The sequence below is a fragment of the Bombina bombina genome, chromosome 6, assembly GCF_027579735.1.
Source record: "Bombina bombina isolate aBomBom1 chromosome 6, aBomBom1.pri, whole genome shotgun sequence".
In the NCBI taxonomy this organism is placed as follows: domain Eukaryota; kingdom Metazoa; phylum Chordata; class Amphibia; order Anura; family Bombinatoridae; genus Bombina; species Bombina bombina.
In genome coordinates, this window is record NC_069504.1 from 983,570,770 (window position 1) to 983,585,261 (window position 14,492).

The window sequence follows — 14,492 nt, forward strand, 5'->3', positions numbered from 1 at the left end:
TCTAGGTACGCTCCAGCAGAAAATGACTGTGTACTTCTGCATTCTACCAAATTAAAGGTAGATATAGATACAGCCATAGAAGGAAATGTGTGGGGGAAGTTACAATTCAGAAACTTAAAAAGAAAAGGTTAATGGCAAGGCACTGTAGTATAAATTTGCAGGTAAAATAATTAAAGTACCTTTTATTATATTTTGTCTCTATCCCAACTTGTTTTATGTTCCTTTAAGCCTATAGGCTATTAGTAGGTATACTTGGGATTGTCAACATAGCCAGGGGACTGTTGGGACAGGTATTTTTATATTATTTTGGATGTTACGAATTATTATAGAATATTTATTGTTTGCTCTTCTGGTTTTTGTGCTTGTTGGATTTTTTTATTTTTTTTTTAACACTTGCACATATGTTTTAAATTTTGCTCATAAGACCTGGCAAGTTAGCGCACATCGGTTGTTTACACACTCGTTCTTGTTTTTTATTTTCATTGTGCGTTGCTGACGTGTGTGCTGGCTTTCTATTGCAATTCCGGCTGTTTGTTCGTATGCGTGCTTATCACTTGCCTGCCTTTAATTTTTTTTACTCCTTGCTGTGTTGGGTTAGTGCTCTTCATATTTTTAGTGCTACTGGATGAAGAATTAACACTTCTAGTTTATATGGAGGGGGTAAGATTTTCACATCTGCCAATAGCTTATTTTAGGAGTGTAGGATTCTATCGGCTAGATTACGAGTTTTGCGTTAGAAGCTATGCGGTGCTAACGAGCAGTTTATGCTCACCGCTCACTTACATACAGCGCTGGTATTACGAGTTTTTACAAACCCGTCGTTAAAAGACAAGAAGCTAGCGTTGAGCAAAATTTTGCTCAAAATCTCACTCCAATACCAGCGCTGCTTAAGTCAGTGGTGAGCTGGTGTAACGTGCTCATGCACGATTTCCCCATAGGAATCAATGGGGAGAGCCGGCTGAAAAAAAGTCTAACACCTGCAAAAAAGCAGCGTTTAGCTCCTAACGCAGCCCATTGATTCCTATGTGGAAATAAGTTATGTCTTCACCTAACACCCTAACATGAACCCCGAGTCTAAACACCCCTAATCTTATACTTATTAACTACTAATCTGCTGCCCCCGACATTGCCGACACCTGCATTATATTATTATTATTTTTTTACAGGCAAGTTTGTATTTATTTTAACTAGGTAGAATAGTTACTAAATAGTTATTAACTATTTAATAAACTACCTAGCTAAAATAAATACAAATTTACCTGTAAAATAAAACCTAACCTAAGTTACACTAACACATAACACTACTCTATAATTAAATAATTGCCTAAATTAAATACAATTAAATATAATTAGCTAAAGTACAAAAAAAAAAATAAAGAAAATAATAAACAAATTACAAGATTTTTAAACTAATTACACCTAATCTAATCCCCCTAATAAAATAAAAAAGCCCCCCCAAAATAAATAAAAAAATCCCTACCCTACACTAAATTACAAATAGCCCTTATATAGGGCCTTTTGCAGGGCATTGCCCCAAAGTAATCAGCTCTTTTACCTATAAAAAAATTACAAATCCCCCCCAACATTAAAACCCACCACCCACACAACCAACCCTACTCTAAAACCCACCCAATACCCCCTTAAAAAAACCTAACACTAACCTCTTGAAGATCAACGAAGCCGGGAGAAGTCTTCATCTAAGCCGGGTGAAGTGGTCCTCCAGACGGGCAGAAGTCTTCATCCAGACGGCATCTTCTATCTTCATCCATCCGGCGCGGAGTGGGTCCATCTTCAAGACATCCAACGCGGAGCATCCTCTTCTTTCCACGGCGACTGAAGAATGAAGGTACCTTTAAGTGACGTCATCCAAGATGGCGTCCTTTCAATTCCGATTGGCTGATAGAATTCTATCAGCCAATCGGAATTAAGGTAGAAAAAATCCTATTGGCAGATCCAATCAGCCAATAGAATGCCAGCTCAATCCTATTGGCTGATTGGATCAGCCAATAGGATTGAACTTCAATCCTATTGGCTGATTGCATCAGCCAATAGGATTTTTTCTACCTTAATTCCGATTGGCTGATAGAATTCTATCAGCCAATCGGAATTGAAGGGACACCATCTTGGATGACGTCACTTAAAGGTAACTTCATTCTTCAGTCGCCGTGAAAAGAAGAGGATGCTCCGCGTCGAATGTCTTGAAGATGGACCTGCTCCACGCCGGATGGATGAAGATTGAAGATGCCGGCTTGGATGAAGACTTCTGCCGGCTTCGTTGAGGACTTCAGCCCGGTTGGATGAAGACTTCTCCCGGTAAGGTGATCTTCAAGGGGTTAGTGTTAGGTTTTATTAAGGGGGTATTGGGTGGGTTTTAGAGTAGGGTTCGTTGTGTGGGTGATGGGTTTTAATGTTGGGGGGGATTTGTAATTTTTTTTACAGGTAAAAGAGCTTATTACTATGGGACAATGCCCAGCAAAAGGCACTTTTAAGGGCTATTTGTATTTTAGTGTAGGGTAGGGGTTTTTTTATTTTGGGGGGGCTTTTTTATTTTGTTAGGGGGATTAGATTAGGTGTAATTAGTTTAAAAATCTTGTAATTTTTTATTATTTTCTGTAATTTAGTGGTTTTATTTTGTACTTTAGCTAATTGTATTTAATTGTATTTAATTTAGGCAATTAATTTAATTATAGAGTAGTGTTAGGTGTTAGTGTAACTTAGGTTAGGTTTTATTTTACAGGTAAATTTGTATTTATTTTAGCTAGGTAGTTATTAAATAGTTAATAACTATTTAATAACTATTCTACCTAGTTAAAATAAATACAAACTTGCCTGTAAAATAAAAATAAATCCTAAGCTAGCTGTAACTATTAGTTATATTTTAGCTAGTTTAGGGTTTATTTTACAGGTAAGTATTTAGTTTTAAATAGGAATAATTTATTTAATGATAGGAATATTTATTTAGATTTCTTTTAATTATATTTAAGTTAGGGGGTGTCAGGGTTAGGGTTAGATTTAGGTTTAGGGGTTAATAACTTTAATATAGTGGCGGTGACGTTGGGGACGACAGATTAGGGGTTAATAAATGTAGGTAGGGGGCGGCGATGTTAGGGACGGCAGATTAGAGGTTAATAAAAAGTAACTAGTGTTTTTGAGGCGGGAGTGCGGCGGTTTAGGGGTTAATATATTTATTATAGTGTCGGTGATGTCTGGTTCGGCAGAATAGGGGTTAAAAAAATTATTTTAGTGTTTGCGATGCGGGAGGGCCTCGGTTTAGGGGTTAATAGATAGTTTATGGGTGTTCGTGTATATATACGGATATTTGCAACAATTTGATCATACCACATAGGTGTTATCCTTACGTGCAAATCAAACATAGCGTCAGTGTAGTATTAATTAACCCTGATTGTTTGTTTGAGGACCATGTTATTCATTCTTTGACAGTTCTAGTTACACATTGTCTTTCACATTATTGTTGTATCGCTTATTCTGCTTTTGCAATATCAGTAATACCTACATAGATACCATTGCTGTATGCTGAAAATGTCTTATTCCAATGCTAATTATGAATTTTTAAATCAAAATTCTAATTATGAATTTTTAATTTTTGTATATCACTATGTTTGTGTAATTAAGTAGAGGTAATTGAGTATTTATCTATATTTATTTTTGCTTTTGTATTTTTTTCTTTTGTGTTTTTTTTCTATGTGTGCATTTGTTTGCAACATGATAGACTGATGTATATTATTGTTTGTTTATAGATTATCTTGAAAAAGGCTCACTATGAGAGCCGAAACGTTGACTTATGTGAGATATAAAAAATGAAATAAAGTATCTGTTTTGATGATGAAAAGACCCGTGAGTGCTCTCCTTTGTGTCTGAAATTCTATTCTATTTTTTGAGGAGTCACCTGGGCTGTGAACGCAAAATACGGGAGTGAGTGCATGCCACTGGTGGATATATATATATACAGTATATATATATACTGTATATATTCAGAATTTTAAAAAAAGAAGAAATTGAACATTGAGTTAATCTGCCCTCATTACTCGTGGACCCCACAGTTTGGGTATTACTTATCAGGAGTATAATTTATGCTTACCTGATAAATTTCTTTCTTTCATGGTGATGAGAGTCCATCAGACACCGTCTATTTTTTAATTGAATTTTGATTATTTTTCCCTTTACATAATCTTTTATTGAGGTTTTATAAAAGAGAAAACATACAGTGAATGTCCTGCGACATAAATGACAAAGTATCAATTGAACACAATACAGAGATATATAACAATCGAGACGGTTGACAAAATATGGACTCATGGAACCTCCATTTTACAATTTTAAACTCTCAAGAATGACTAGTTATCTGACCACTCATGGGCCCTTTCATATAGGTGAGACAGGTGAAACATGCTAGTCATAGCAAAGGCCCTTTTGGGTCTAATGGCACTTAAAGAATATAGGAATAAATATAATAAGGTATTCTAGTAAAAATGAAAATGGAATATAAACTTGCATATGATATAATATAGTACGTCAGCGTGTAAGCACCTCTTGAAGTGGTATATAATAGTGGCAATTCATGAATTGACTGTTGTAATAGATGGTCTCATTTGGCCCTGATCAAGCTTACAAATCGAAGGGGAGGGGGAGCTAGTAAATGAGGTACAGAACTGTTGAGCAAAATTACTGCTTAGTTAACAGTACAATAATACAGTACATAATAATATAAGGTAGAATATAATCTGAGAGGACAGCATTTCTAATATAAATTATAATTCCACAGACCATGAGAATTACATATGTGACGTAAGGAGAAGGACATAAGATTCACCAGGTTATTAGCTGTGTAGTTATATCATCTAATATATGGCTAGAGCTAAAACTAAACAGTCTGTTCATGTTAAACAATACTTTCAGTGTTTCCAATTTGAAAATTATATAAACGTGTCACTTGATCCACAGCAAGAGATACCTACGAATCATGTAATAATGCATTCACATAGTGGGAGTATATATATATATATATATATATATATATATATATATATATTGAAAATAATAAGCAATATCTGTCTCTGTTTTTTACAGTGCCTTGTGAGGTTTGAATGGGTTAATTTGTATGAAGGCATTATTAGTCAGGAGAGGCCAGTCTGGCTTAAGAGGCTATAAAATGTAGCTAGTTCTGAGTGTATGTCTGTTTATTTTTCTTAATCTAATCTTTTTCTATCCTTGTTTAAATTCTTGCATTCCAGCTAGTATCAGTAAACACTTAGGCCTAGATTTAGAGTTTGGCGGTAGCCGTCAAAACCAGCGTTAGAGGCTCCTAACGCTGGTTTTTACCGCCCGCTGGTATTTTTAGTCAGTCAGGAAAGGGTCTAATGCTCACTTTGCAGCCACGACTTTTCCATACCGCAGATCCCCCTACACCATTTGCGTATCCTATATTTTCAATTGGGATCTTTCTAACGCCAGTATTTAGAGTCTTGGCTGAAGTGAGCGTTAGAAATCTAACGACAAAACTCCAGCCACAGAAAAAAGTCAGTAAATAAGAGCTTTCTGGGCTAACGCCGGTTTATAAAGCTCTTAACTACTGTGCTCTAAAGTACACTAAAACCCATAAACTACCTATGTACCCCTAAACCGAGGCCCCCCCACATCGCCGCCACTCTATTAAAATGTTTTAACCCCTAATCTGCCGCTCCGTACACCGCCGCCACCTACGTTATCCCTATGTACCCCTAATCTGCTGCCCCTAATACCGCCGACACCTACATAATATTTATTAACCCCTAATCTGCCGCCCCCAACATCGCCGCCACCTACCTACACTTATTAACCCCTAATCCGCCTCACTCCCGCCTCAATAACCCTATAATAAATAGTATTAACCCCTAATTTGCCCTCCCTAACATCGCCGACACCTAACTTCAAGCATTAACCCCTAATCTGCCGACCGGAGCTCACTGCTACTCTAATAAATTTTTTAACCCCTAAAGCTAATTCTAACCCTAACCCTAACACCCCCCCTAAGTTAAATATAATTTTTTATCTAACTAAATAAATTAACTCTTATTAAATAAATTATTCCTATTTAAAGCTAAATACTTACCTGTAAAATAAACCCTAATATAGCTACAATATAAATAATAATTATATTGTAGCTATTTTAGGATTAATATTTATTTTACAGGCAACTTTGTATTTATTTTAACCAGGTACAATAGCTATTAAATAGTTAATAACTATTTAATAGCTACCTAGTTAAAATAAATACAAAATTACCTGTAAAATAAATCCTAACCTAAGTTACAATTAAACCTAACACTACACTATCAATAAATTAATTAAATAAAATACCTACAATTATCTACAATTAAACCAAACACTACACTATCAATAAATAAATTAAATACTAACACCCCCCTATTTAACTTAGGGGGGTGTTAGTGTTAGGGTTAGACTTAGCTTTAGGGGTTAATACATTTATTATAGTAGCGGTGAGATCCGGTCGGCAGATTAGGGGTTAATTATTGTAGGTAGGTGGAGGCGACGTTGGGGGTGGCAGATTAGGGGTTAATAAATATAATATAGGGGTCGGCGGTGTTAGGGGCAGCAGATTAGGGGTACATAGGTATAATGTAGGTTGCGGCGGTGTACGGAGCGTCAGATTAGGGGTTAATAATAATATGCAGGGGTCAGCGATAGCTGGGGCGGCAGATTTGGGGTTAATAAATATAATATAGGGGTCGGCGGTGTTAGGGGCAGCAGATTAGGGGTACATAGGTATAATGTAGGTTGCGGCGGTGTACGGAGCGGCAGATTAGGGGTTAATAATAATATGCAGGGGTCAGCGATAGCGGGGGCGGCAGATTTGGGGTTAATAAGTGTAAGGTTAGGGGTGTTTAGACTCAGGGTACATGTTAGGGTGTTAGGTGCAGACTTAGGAAACAATGGGGCTGCATTAGGAGCTGAACGCTGCTTTTTTGCAGGTGTTAGGTTTTTTTTCAGCTCAAACAACCCCATTGTTTTCTATGGGGGAATCGTGCACGAGCACGTTTTTGAAGCTGGCCGCGTCCGTAAGCAACGCTGGTATTTAGAGTTGCAGTGGCGGTAAATATGCTCTACGCTCCCTTTTTTGGAGCCTAACGCAGCCCTTCTGTGAACTCTAAATACCAGCGGTATTTAAAAGGTGCGGGGGAAAAAAAGCATGCATAGCTAACGCACCCCTTTGGCCGCAGAACTCTAAATCTAGCCGTTAAGTTTCCTGGCTATCTTGATAGGCCAAATATATGAATGTATGTACACAACTTTTTGTAAACATAGAGTAGGTCTAATAAAAAGTAGACACTAGTTCATCCCTGACCTTTGCATTTTTTTTAATATATGGTCAAACACAGTAAAACCTACAATTCTGACGTGTAGAACTGTTATTTACTTATGTTGTAACCATATTTGTTAAAACCCTTGCATTTCTTTAGCTAGCTAATCATGAACTGTAAATAGCCTAGATGTGAAATGTATAAATACCTGAGAAGGGGACTGACCCCCCCAGATAAAACTTTGTATTGTTTCTCTCCATACTGCAGTGTGTATCAATAAACAAACTCTTTTTAACCTGTCTTGGTCTGAAGAAGTTATTGAGTCCAGGGTGAGTATATCACCAATATATATATATATATATATATATATATATATATATATATAGGGACTTATAACAAGTGATGTGTTGTTAATACAGCTGCATTAAGATTTAGTCTTCAGGCTAATGTTATGAGAGAGCATGCTAGGTAGATCGATGTGGTTATATATTTGTGGTTTAATTTAGGCACTTGCACAGTGAGTTTTCCGCTATTATCTGTAGCTATTTCTTTAGCGTTATGTTGCGGTGTAAGAACCAGACACACTTTGGGTCCCTCTGCTCTCGCCATCTCAGATGCATCATCACACTCTTACCACCATGAAAGAAATTAATTTATCAGATAAGCAAAAATGATATTTTCTCCACAAAGGTTTAATATATTTGTGATAGACTGGTAATGTTTTACTATTGGACTGCTGATACCATGCTAATTGTTTTCTTTTAATTGAATGATGATTGCTTATAGTTTGCACAATTATTGTGGTTATACTATGATCTGTATCTATGAAGTAATGGTAGTGTTTTCATGTTGGCCTATTTTGGGCTAGATTAAGAGTGAAGCGCTATTTAACACTCCTGCTCAAGCGTAAAATTCGCTAGACAGAGACTTTATGTGCCCATCGGGTAGCGTGAGTATTACAAGTTGAAAGTAAAAAGTTTGTGTGTGAGCGAAACTCGACGCACGCTAACCAAATTTGTGTTAATTTCTTCTACCCATAGAAGTTAATAGAGAGTGCTAACCCAAGAGCAGTTATTAATTTTTCACATTCCAATCTACTTCAAATACAGAACAATGTAATTATTTTATATACCTATACCTGTATATCCATTCTTATAGATATAAAGGAATAGATATTTTTTACATTAACATTATCTATATATAAATATATATTTAATAATACAAATTAAATTATTTTCTTTGTGAAGAACAAAGGAATGTAAAATATGTGTAACGCGCATCAGGGTTCGCAATTTAGGTCTAACGCAGTGTCAAGTTAGCGCACATGAAGATTTGCTATCTTCAATTTGTGTTATTGAAATCCTTAACATAAAAATATAAAAAAATATTAATAATAACAATTTCAAATTATTATTATACATACTGTAAAAATTGTAAATATTCCAAAGACAATATCTATATTTTTTACAGTATGTTTAATATTCTTTTAAAATTATTATTAGTATATTTTAAAATTTTATATTTCAATAACGCTCATTGAAGTTAGCAATTCTTCATTTGCACTAACCAGACACTGCGTTAGACATAAATCTATAGAATTTATATATTTATAACAGAAACCTCTATTTTAATTATATAGTCCTCCCATTAGTCAGATGGTCACTCTTGGACATATGAATATTCATACAGTATAATAGAGGAGAGCTATTATGTCTCATGGCCACTCATTGGCCTGAAATTAATATAAGTAAAATGATCTTTTAAACTATACAAAAGCACAATCACTTATGGGGTAATTATTACAAGCTCCAGGGAGATTAATTACTAAATACTGTGATAGAAATGCATAATACAATAGAATGTAGTAAAACAGTGAACATCCTGTCTTGCTCTCCCCTGGAGCCAGTGTTAGGAAAGAGTGGCCGCTATTGTCACAAGTGTATGGTAGCGATGCCCGTAAATCACTCCACTGCATAGTTGCTGCAGGGAAACTGTTCCGATGCTTCTCCTGCTCCCACTCCAATCTCCGGGACCAACTCTAGATGCAGCTCCAATGGTAGTGAGGTAGGTGACTGTAAGATCTTTGGCCACACGTTGTCCCTTTAGTCTGTAAGTGTGACCCTTATCTCTATTCCCAATGAGGCTAGTTCAATCAGCTTGCACCCTAACCATAGAGATAGGATCAAAGTATCCATCCTGTCACAAAACTTCCTTTTAAAGTCCTGAAGGAGTGCTTGAAAAGTAAAATAGAACTCCCCCATGACTGTTACATGAAGTATATTTTTGCTATCATTGTGTAAATTCTTTGTAGATGCTTCATTTAGAACTGGACTTGCTCTATGTATACCCAGTTTCCTGGGAGCCTTTCTGTCTTGGAGCTGCCAAAGCCCTCAGCTGTCAAGCCTAAGGATTTTTTAAGTAATATGAAAAATAAGGAAATCTTCAGATACCGTAGAATAGTCACTTCTGTAAAGCTAAAAAATTATGCTGGATGATAAATATTTGTCGATTACACAATGGAATGAAATTCTATTGATCAGAACCTTGGGCGTAGAAAGCAGCACCCACTGCTTGATAAATCTACCCCAATGTATGTATATGAGTCTGTGATTGGCTGATGGCTGTCACACAATATAATGTAGCAGGATGACAACTTAAATTAAATTTTGAAATTTGTCAGAAGAAGTAAGTGCTATTGCAATGTTTTATTTTGCACTTGTTAATTATGCAATTATACTGTATTAAATAGTCCTTTTAACCATGTGTACAGTTAGTAGTGTATGTCTTATATATCTCTTTACTTTGATAGAGTTTAATAAAATAACTTTTGGAGTTTGTGCCATATCCTATAAAACCAATGGGATCAGGTTCCTAAACTGGTGCTTTTTCTATACCAATTGAGATTCACCTGGCTTACACTTGTGCTCTATAAGGTTGGTATGATGGAGGTTGTTACACAGAGGGACATGACATTTCTATACAGGATATTGGAAGTAAAATAGTGGAACATTAATGAGGAATTCCCTTGTAATACCCATCATATCAAGATATATCTAGAGCTTTATGTCTGATATTGATCACTGTGTGCATTTTTCCCCACTTCTGGTACGTGAATGCTTCCGCATTAAAAAAGCCAAGAGTTTCCTCAATTTTGTGATTTTTTTCCATCCATGCTATGTGTCATCTTTTGTAACAGTATACAAAAATCATGTTTTCCTAATTTGGATTAAAATAAAGGTTCTCCTTTGTGTTGAATTAAATAATGAGTCATTTGAAAGCTATCAGTCCATAACCATCTTTATTTAAATAATGAATAAACTGTAAATATAAACTTTTTATTCCATCATTTAAAAGGGCGCACAGTGTTTCCATTTTTCCATCTAAGACTATAATTTTATTTATCTATTGTTGTTGTTTTTTATAAGTGAACATTATCATCTTTAGTGAAACAAATGTCAAAGGGACAGTAAACACTTTGGGTGAGATTACATATACGGCTTAGGTTTCAGCGCTACTGCTGAAACACAGGCCGTCCGTAAGTTCACCTCGCACATCGGGTGGATCACATATACGTGCTGGCAGATCATATACTGCCGTAAGTCAGATAAACTGGCAAGGTTCAGAAATGTGCGGACATAAACATTTCTGGAGTCGCCAGTGACTTACTGCAGTTTGTGAACTGCCAGCACCTAAGTAAAAAATAAAAAAATGTTTAAACACATGTAAAATTGTAACCCGCCTCCAAAAAATGAACCCGTCACATCAAAACCCCTATATCCTCCATCCCTCCACATTGCAACTAATAATCGCCATCCCCCACAATGCAATCTACCTATTTTAACTATTAACCCCTAATCCACCAATCCCCACATATCGCAAAGCACCTAATAAATGTATTAACTCCTAATCCGCCATCCCCCCACAATGCAAAGTACCTAATAAATGTATTAACCCCTAGTCCGCTATCCCTCCCCCCACAACGCAAAGTACCTAATAAACATATTAATCCCTAAACCACCAACCCCCCAAAATGCAAACTACCTAATTAACCTATTAACCTATTAACCCCTAAACCGCTAACCCCCCGCAATGCAAACTACCTAATTAACCTATTAACCCATAAACCTGCCAACCCCCCACAACACAAACTACCTAATTAACCTATTAACCCCTAAACCACCAACCCCCCACAATGTAAACTACCTAATTAACTTATTAACCCCTAAACTGCCAACCCCCACAACACAAACTACCTAATTAACCTATTAACTTCTAAACCACCAACCCCCCACAACGTAAACTACCTAGTTAACCTATTAACCCCTTAACAGCCAACCCCCCACAATGCTAAGTATCAATCTAATCACTAAGCCCCCTAACCTAACACCTCCTAAATTAACCCCAATTAACTACAATTACATAAAATAAAAAGACTACCTTTAAAAATTACTACAAATTACCACACAAAAAAATATCATATCTTTACATGAAAAAAGTTCACATAAAAATAAAAAACCTAAGATTGCAAAAAATAAAAAAAAATCTAAATTTTTTAAAAACAAAAAAGCCACCCCAAAATAAAAGCACCCCCTAATCTAACACTAAACTACCAATAGCCCTTAAAAGGGCCTTTTGTAGGGCATTGTCTTAAGTTTAACAGCTCTTTTACTTTACAAAATACAAATTACCAACCAACAATAAAAAGCCCACCTACCCAACCCCCTAAAATCAAAAAGACCTAATCTACCAATCAGCTCTTTTACTGCCTATTAAAAAAAGCCCTAATATAAATAAAAAAAACACCCAATAAAATAAAAAACAGCCAATAGGATTTAAGTAGCTCTCATCCAATTGGCTGATTTGATTTTTTCAGCCAATAGGAATGCAAGGTACTCCAATATAAAATGGGTACCTTGCATTCAATCTTCAGTGTGTGGCGGACGATCGCTTGAAGTGGAGCCTCCACGTCGGAAGTCCGCACCACCACGATCCTGCTCCACTCCGCATTCGCTCTGTGCCACCGTGATGAGGAAAGAAGATGGTCCCACGATGGATAAAGATGGAGCTGTCTGTAGGAAGACCTTCACTTCAGGAATGATGAGTACCTATTTTGGAGTTAGTGTTATTTTCATTGTTTTGGGTGTTTTATTTTTTAGATTAGGGCTTTTTATTTTTTTTAATGGGCACTAAAGAACTGATTGCCCTTTTGAGGGCAATGCCCATACAAATGCCCCTTTAGGGGCAATGAGTAGATTAGATTTATTTAGAGTTAGGTCTTTTTTATTTTGGGGGGTGGGTGGGTGGGGCTTTTACTGTTAGAGGCTAATTTGTATTTTTTAAAATGAAAGAGCTGTTAAGCTTTAGGGCAATGCCCTAAAAAAGGCCCTTTTAAGGGCTGTTGGTAGTTTAGTGTTAGATTAGGTCGTGTTTTTAATTTGGGGTGTCTTTTTCGTTTTTTTATAGGGGTTTTAGATTAGGTTAAAAAAAAAACCTTAGATTTTTTTTTTATTTTTGTAAGATTAGATTTTTTTATTTTAATTTAATCTTATTTTTTTTATGTAAATTTAGGATTTTTTATTTTTGGTAATTTTTATTAATTTTTAAAGGTAGTCTTTTAATTATTGTTAATTAGGGTTAATTTACGGACTGTTAGGTTAGGGACTTAGTGATTAGATTGAGACTTTGAGTTGTGGGGGGTTGGCGGTTTAGGGGTTAATAGGTCAATTAGGTAGATTGTGTTGTGGGGGGTTGGCAGATTAGGGGTTCATAGTGTTAATAGGTAGATTGGGTTGTGGGAGGTTGGCGGATTAGGGGCGGATTAGGGGTTAATAGTGTTAATAGGTAGATTGCATTGTGGGGGGTTGGTAGATTAGGGGTTAATAGTTAGATTGTGTTGTGGGGGGTTGGTAGATTGGTGTTAATAGTGTTAATAGGTAGATTGTGTTGTGCGGGTTGGCAGATTAGGGGTTAATAGTGTTAATAGGTAGATTGCGTTGTGGGGGTTTGGTAGATTAGGGGTTAATAGTGTTAATAGGTATATTGCATTGTGGGGGGTTTGCAGATTAGTGGTTAATAGTGTTAATAGGTAGAATGCGTTGTGGAGGGGGTGGCGGATTAGGGGTTAATAACTTTATTAGATACTTTGCGATATGGGGGTTGGAGGATTAGGGGTTAATATATTTATGAATTATTGCAGACGGCGGATGGTGGTTGAGAGATACATATTGCGCATGCGTTAGGTGTTTGTGAAAACTTCCAGGGAGTTATGGTACTTTCATATTCAGTGCAAGACTTGCTGCGCCTGCCTATGTGTGGCAAAGTGACAATGCAGTAAAATGTCTCCATTTTCTCCGCTTAATTCATTGTGCTGAATATGTGATACTGACTTGCGACAACGGTTCTATGTTAGTTTATGGGGGTAAAATATACACGCCACACTTGTATGTCGCCGCCATATATGTGATCGCTAGATTCGCAAATAATTGGCAACACCGGCTTTTGCATTTGTGATCGGGCCCCTAGTCAGCAAGATTACAAGTAGTGCGTTATGAGTTTTCTGTGTGCAATGTGTTTTTTTCGCAATCAATTTCTATTGTGCAGGTATTACAAGTCTTGAAAAATCTCGATTGCGCTTTCGCATTGGCCTTTTACGCAACAATCCTTTATGTACTTAAAGAGCTGTAGGTAATGCTTTTACGCAACAAAAAAGTTTCACAAAACACTTCAAAAATGCATTACAAAGTACACTTACACTTATATTAACACTGTCTAATAAAAAATATTTACAAAAAATATTGCACACAAAAGTTATAAGGGCTCAAAGATAGGAGATCTCGGGTGTTAGAAAAAAAAATCAGACACATGGATTTTACATTGAAATATATACAAATAAATAGTGAAAATTGATTTATATGTATAGAGATATGTTTAACTATGGAGATAATGAAAATATTTTACATTACAATCTTATTCACATTAAACAATATAATGTGATATTCGCATATAGATCTCGAGATATCTAGACGTGTATATATATATATATTTATATACATATCTCACTATAAATAAATATATCAGTCCAAATATCATCAAATATATAGAGAAATATTTATTTCAAAATAAATAGAACATATATTACGTTGCAAAAACATTTTCGCAAAATATGAAATATTC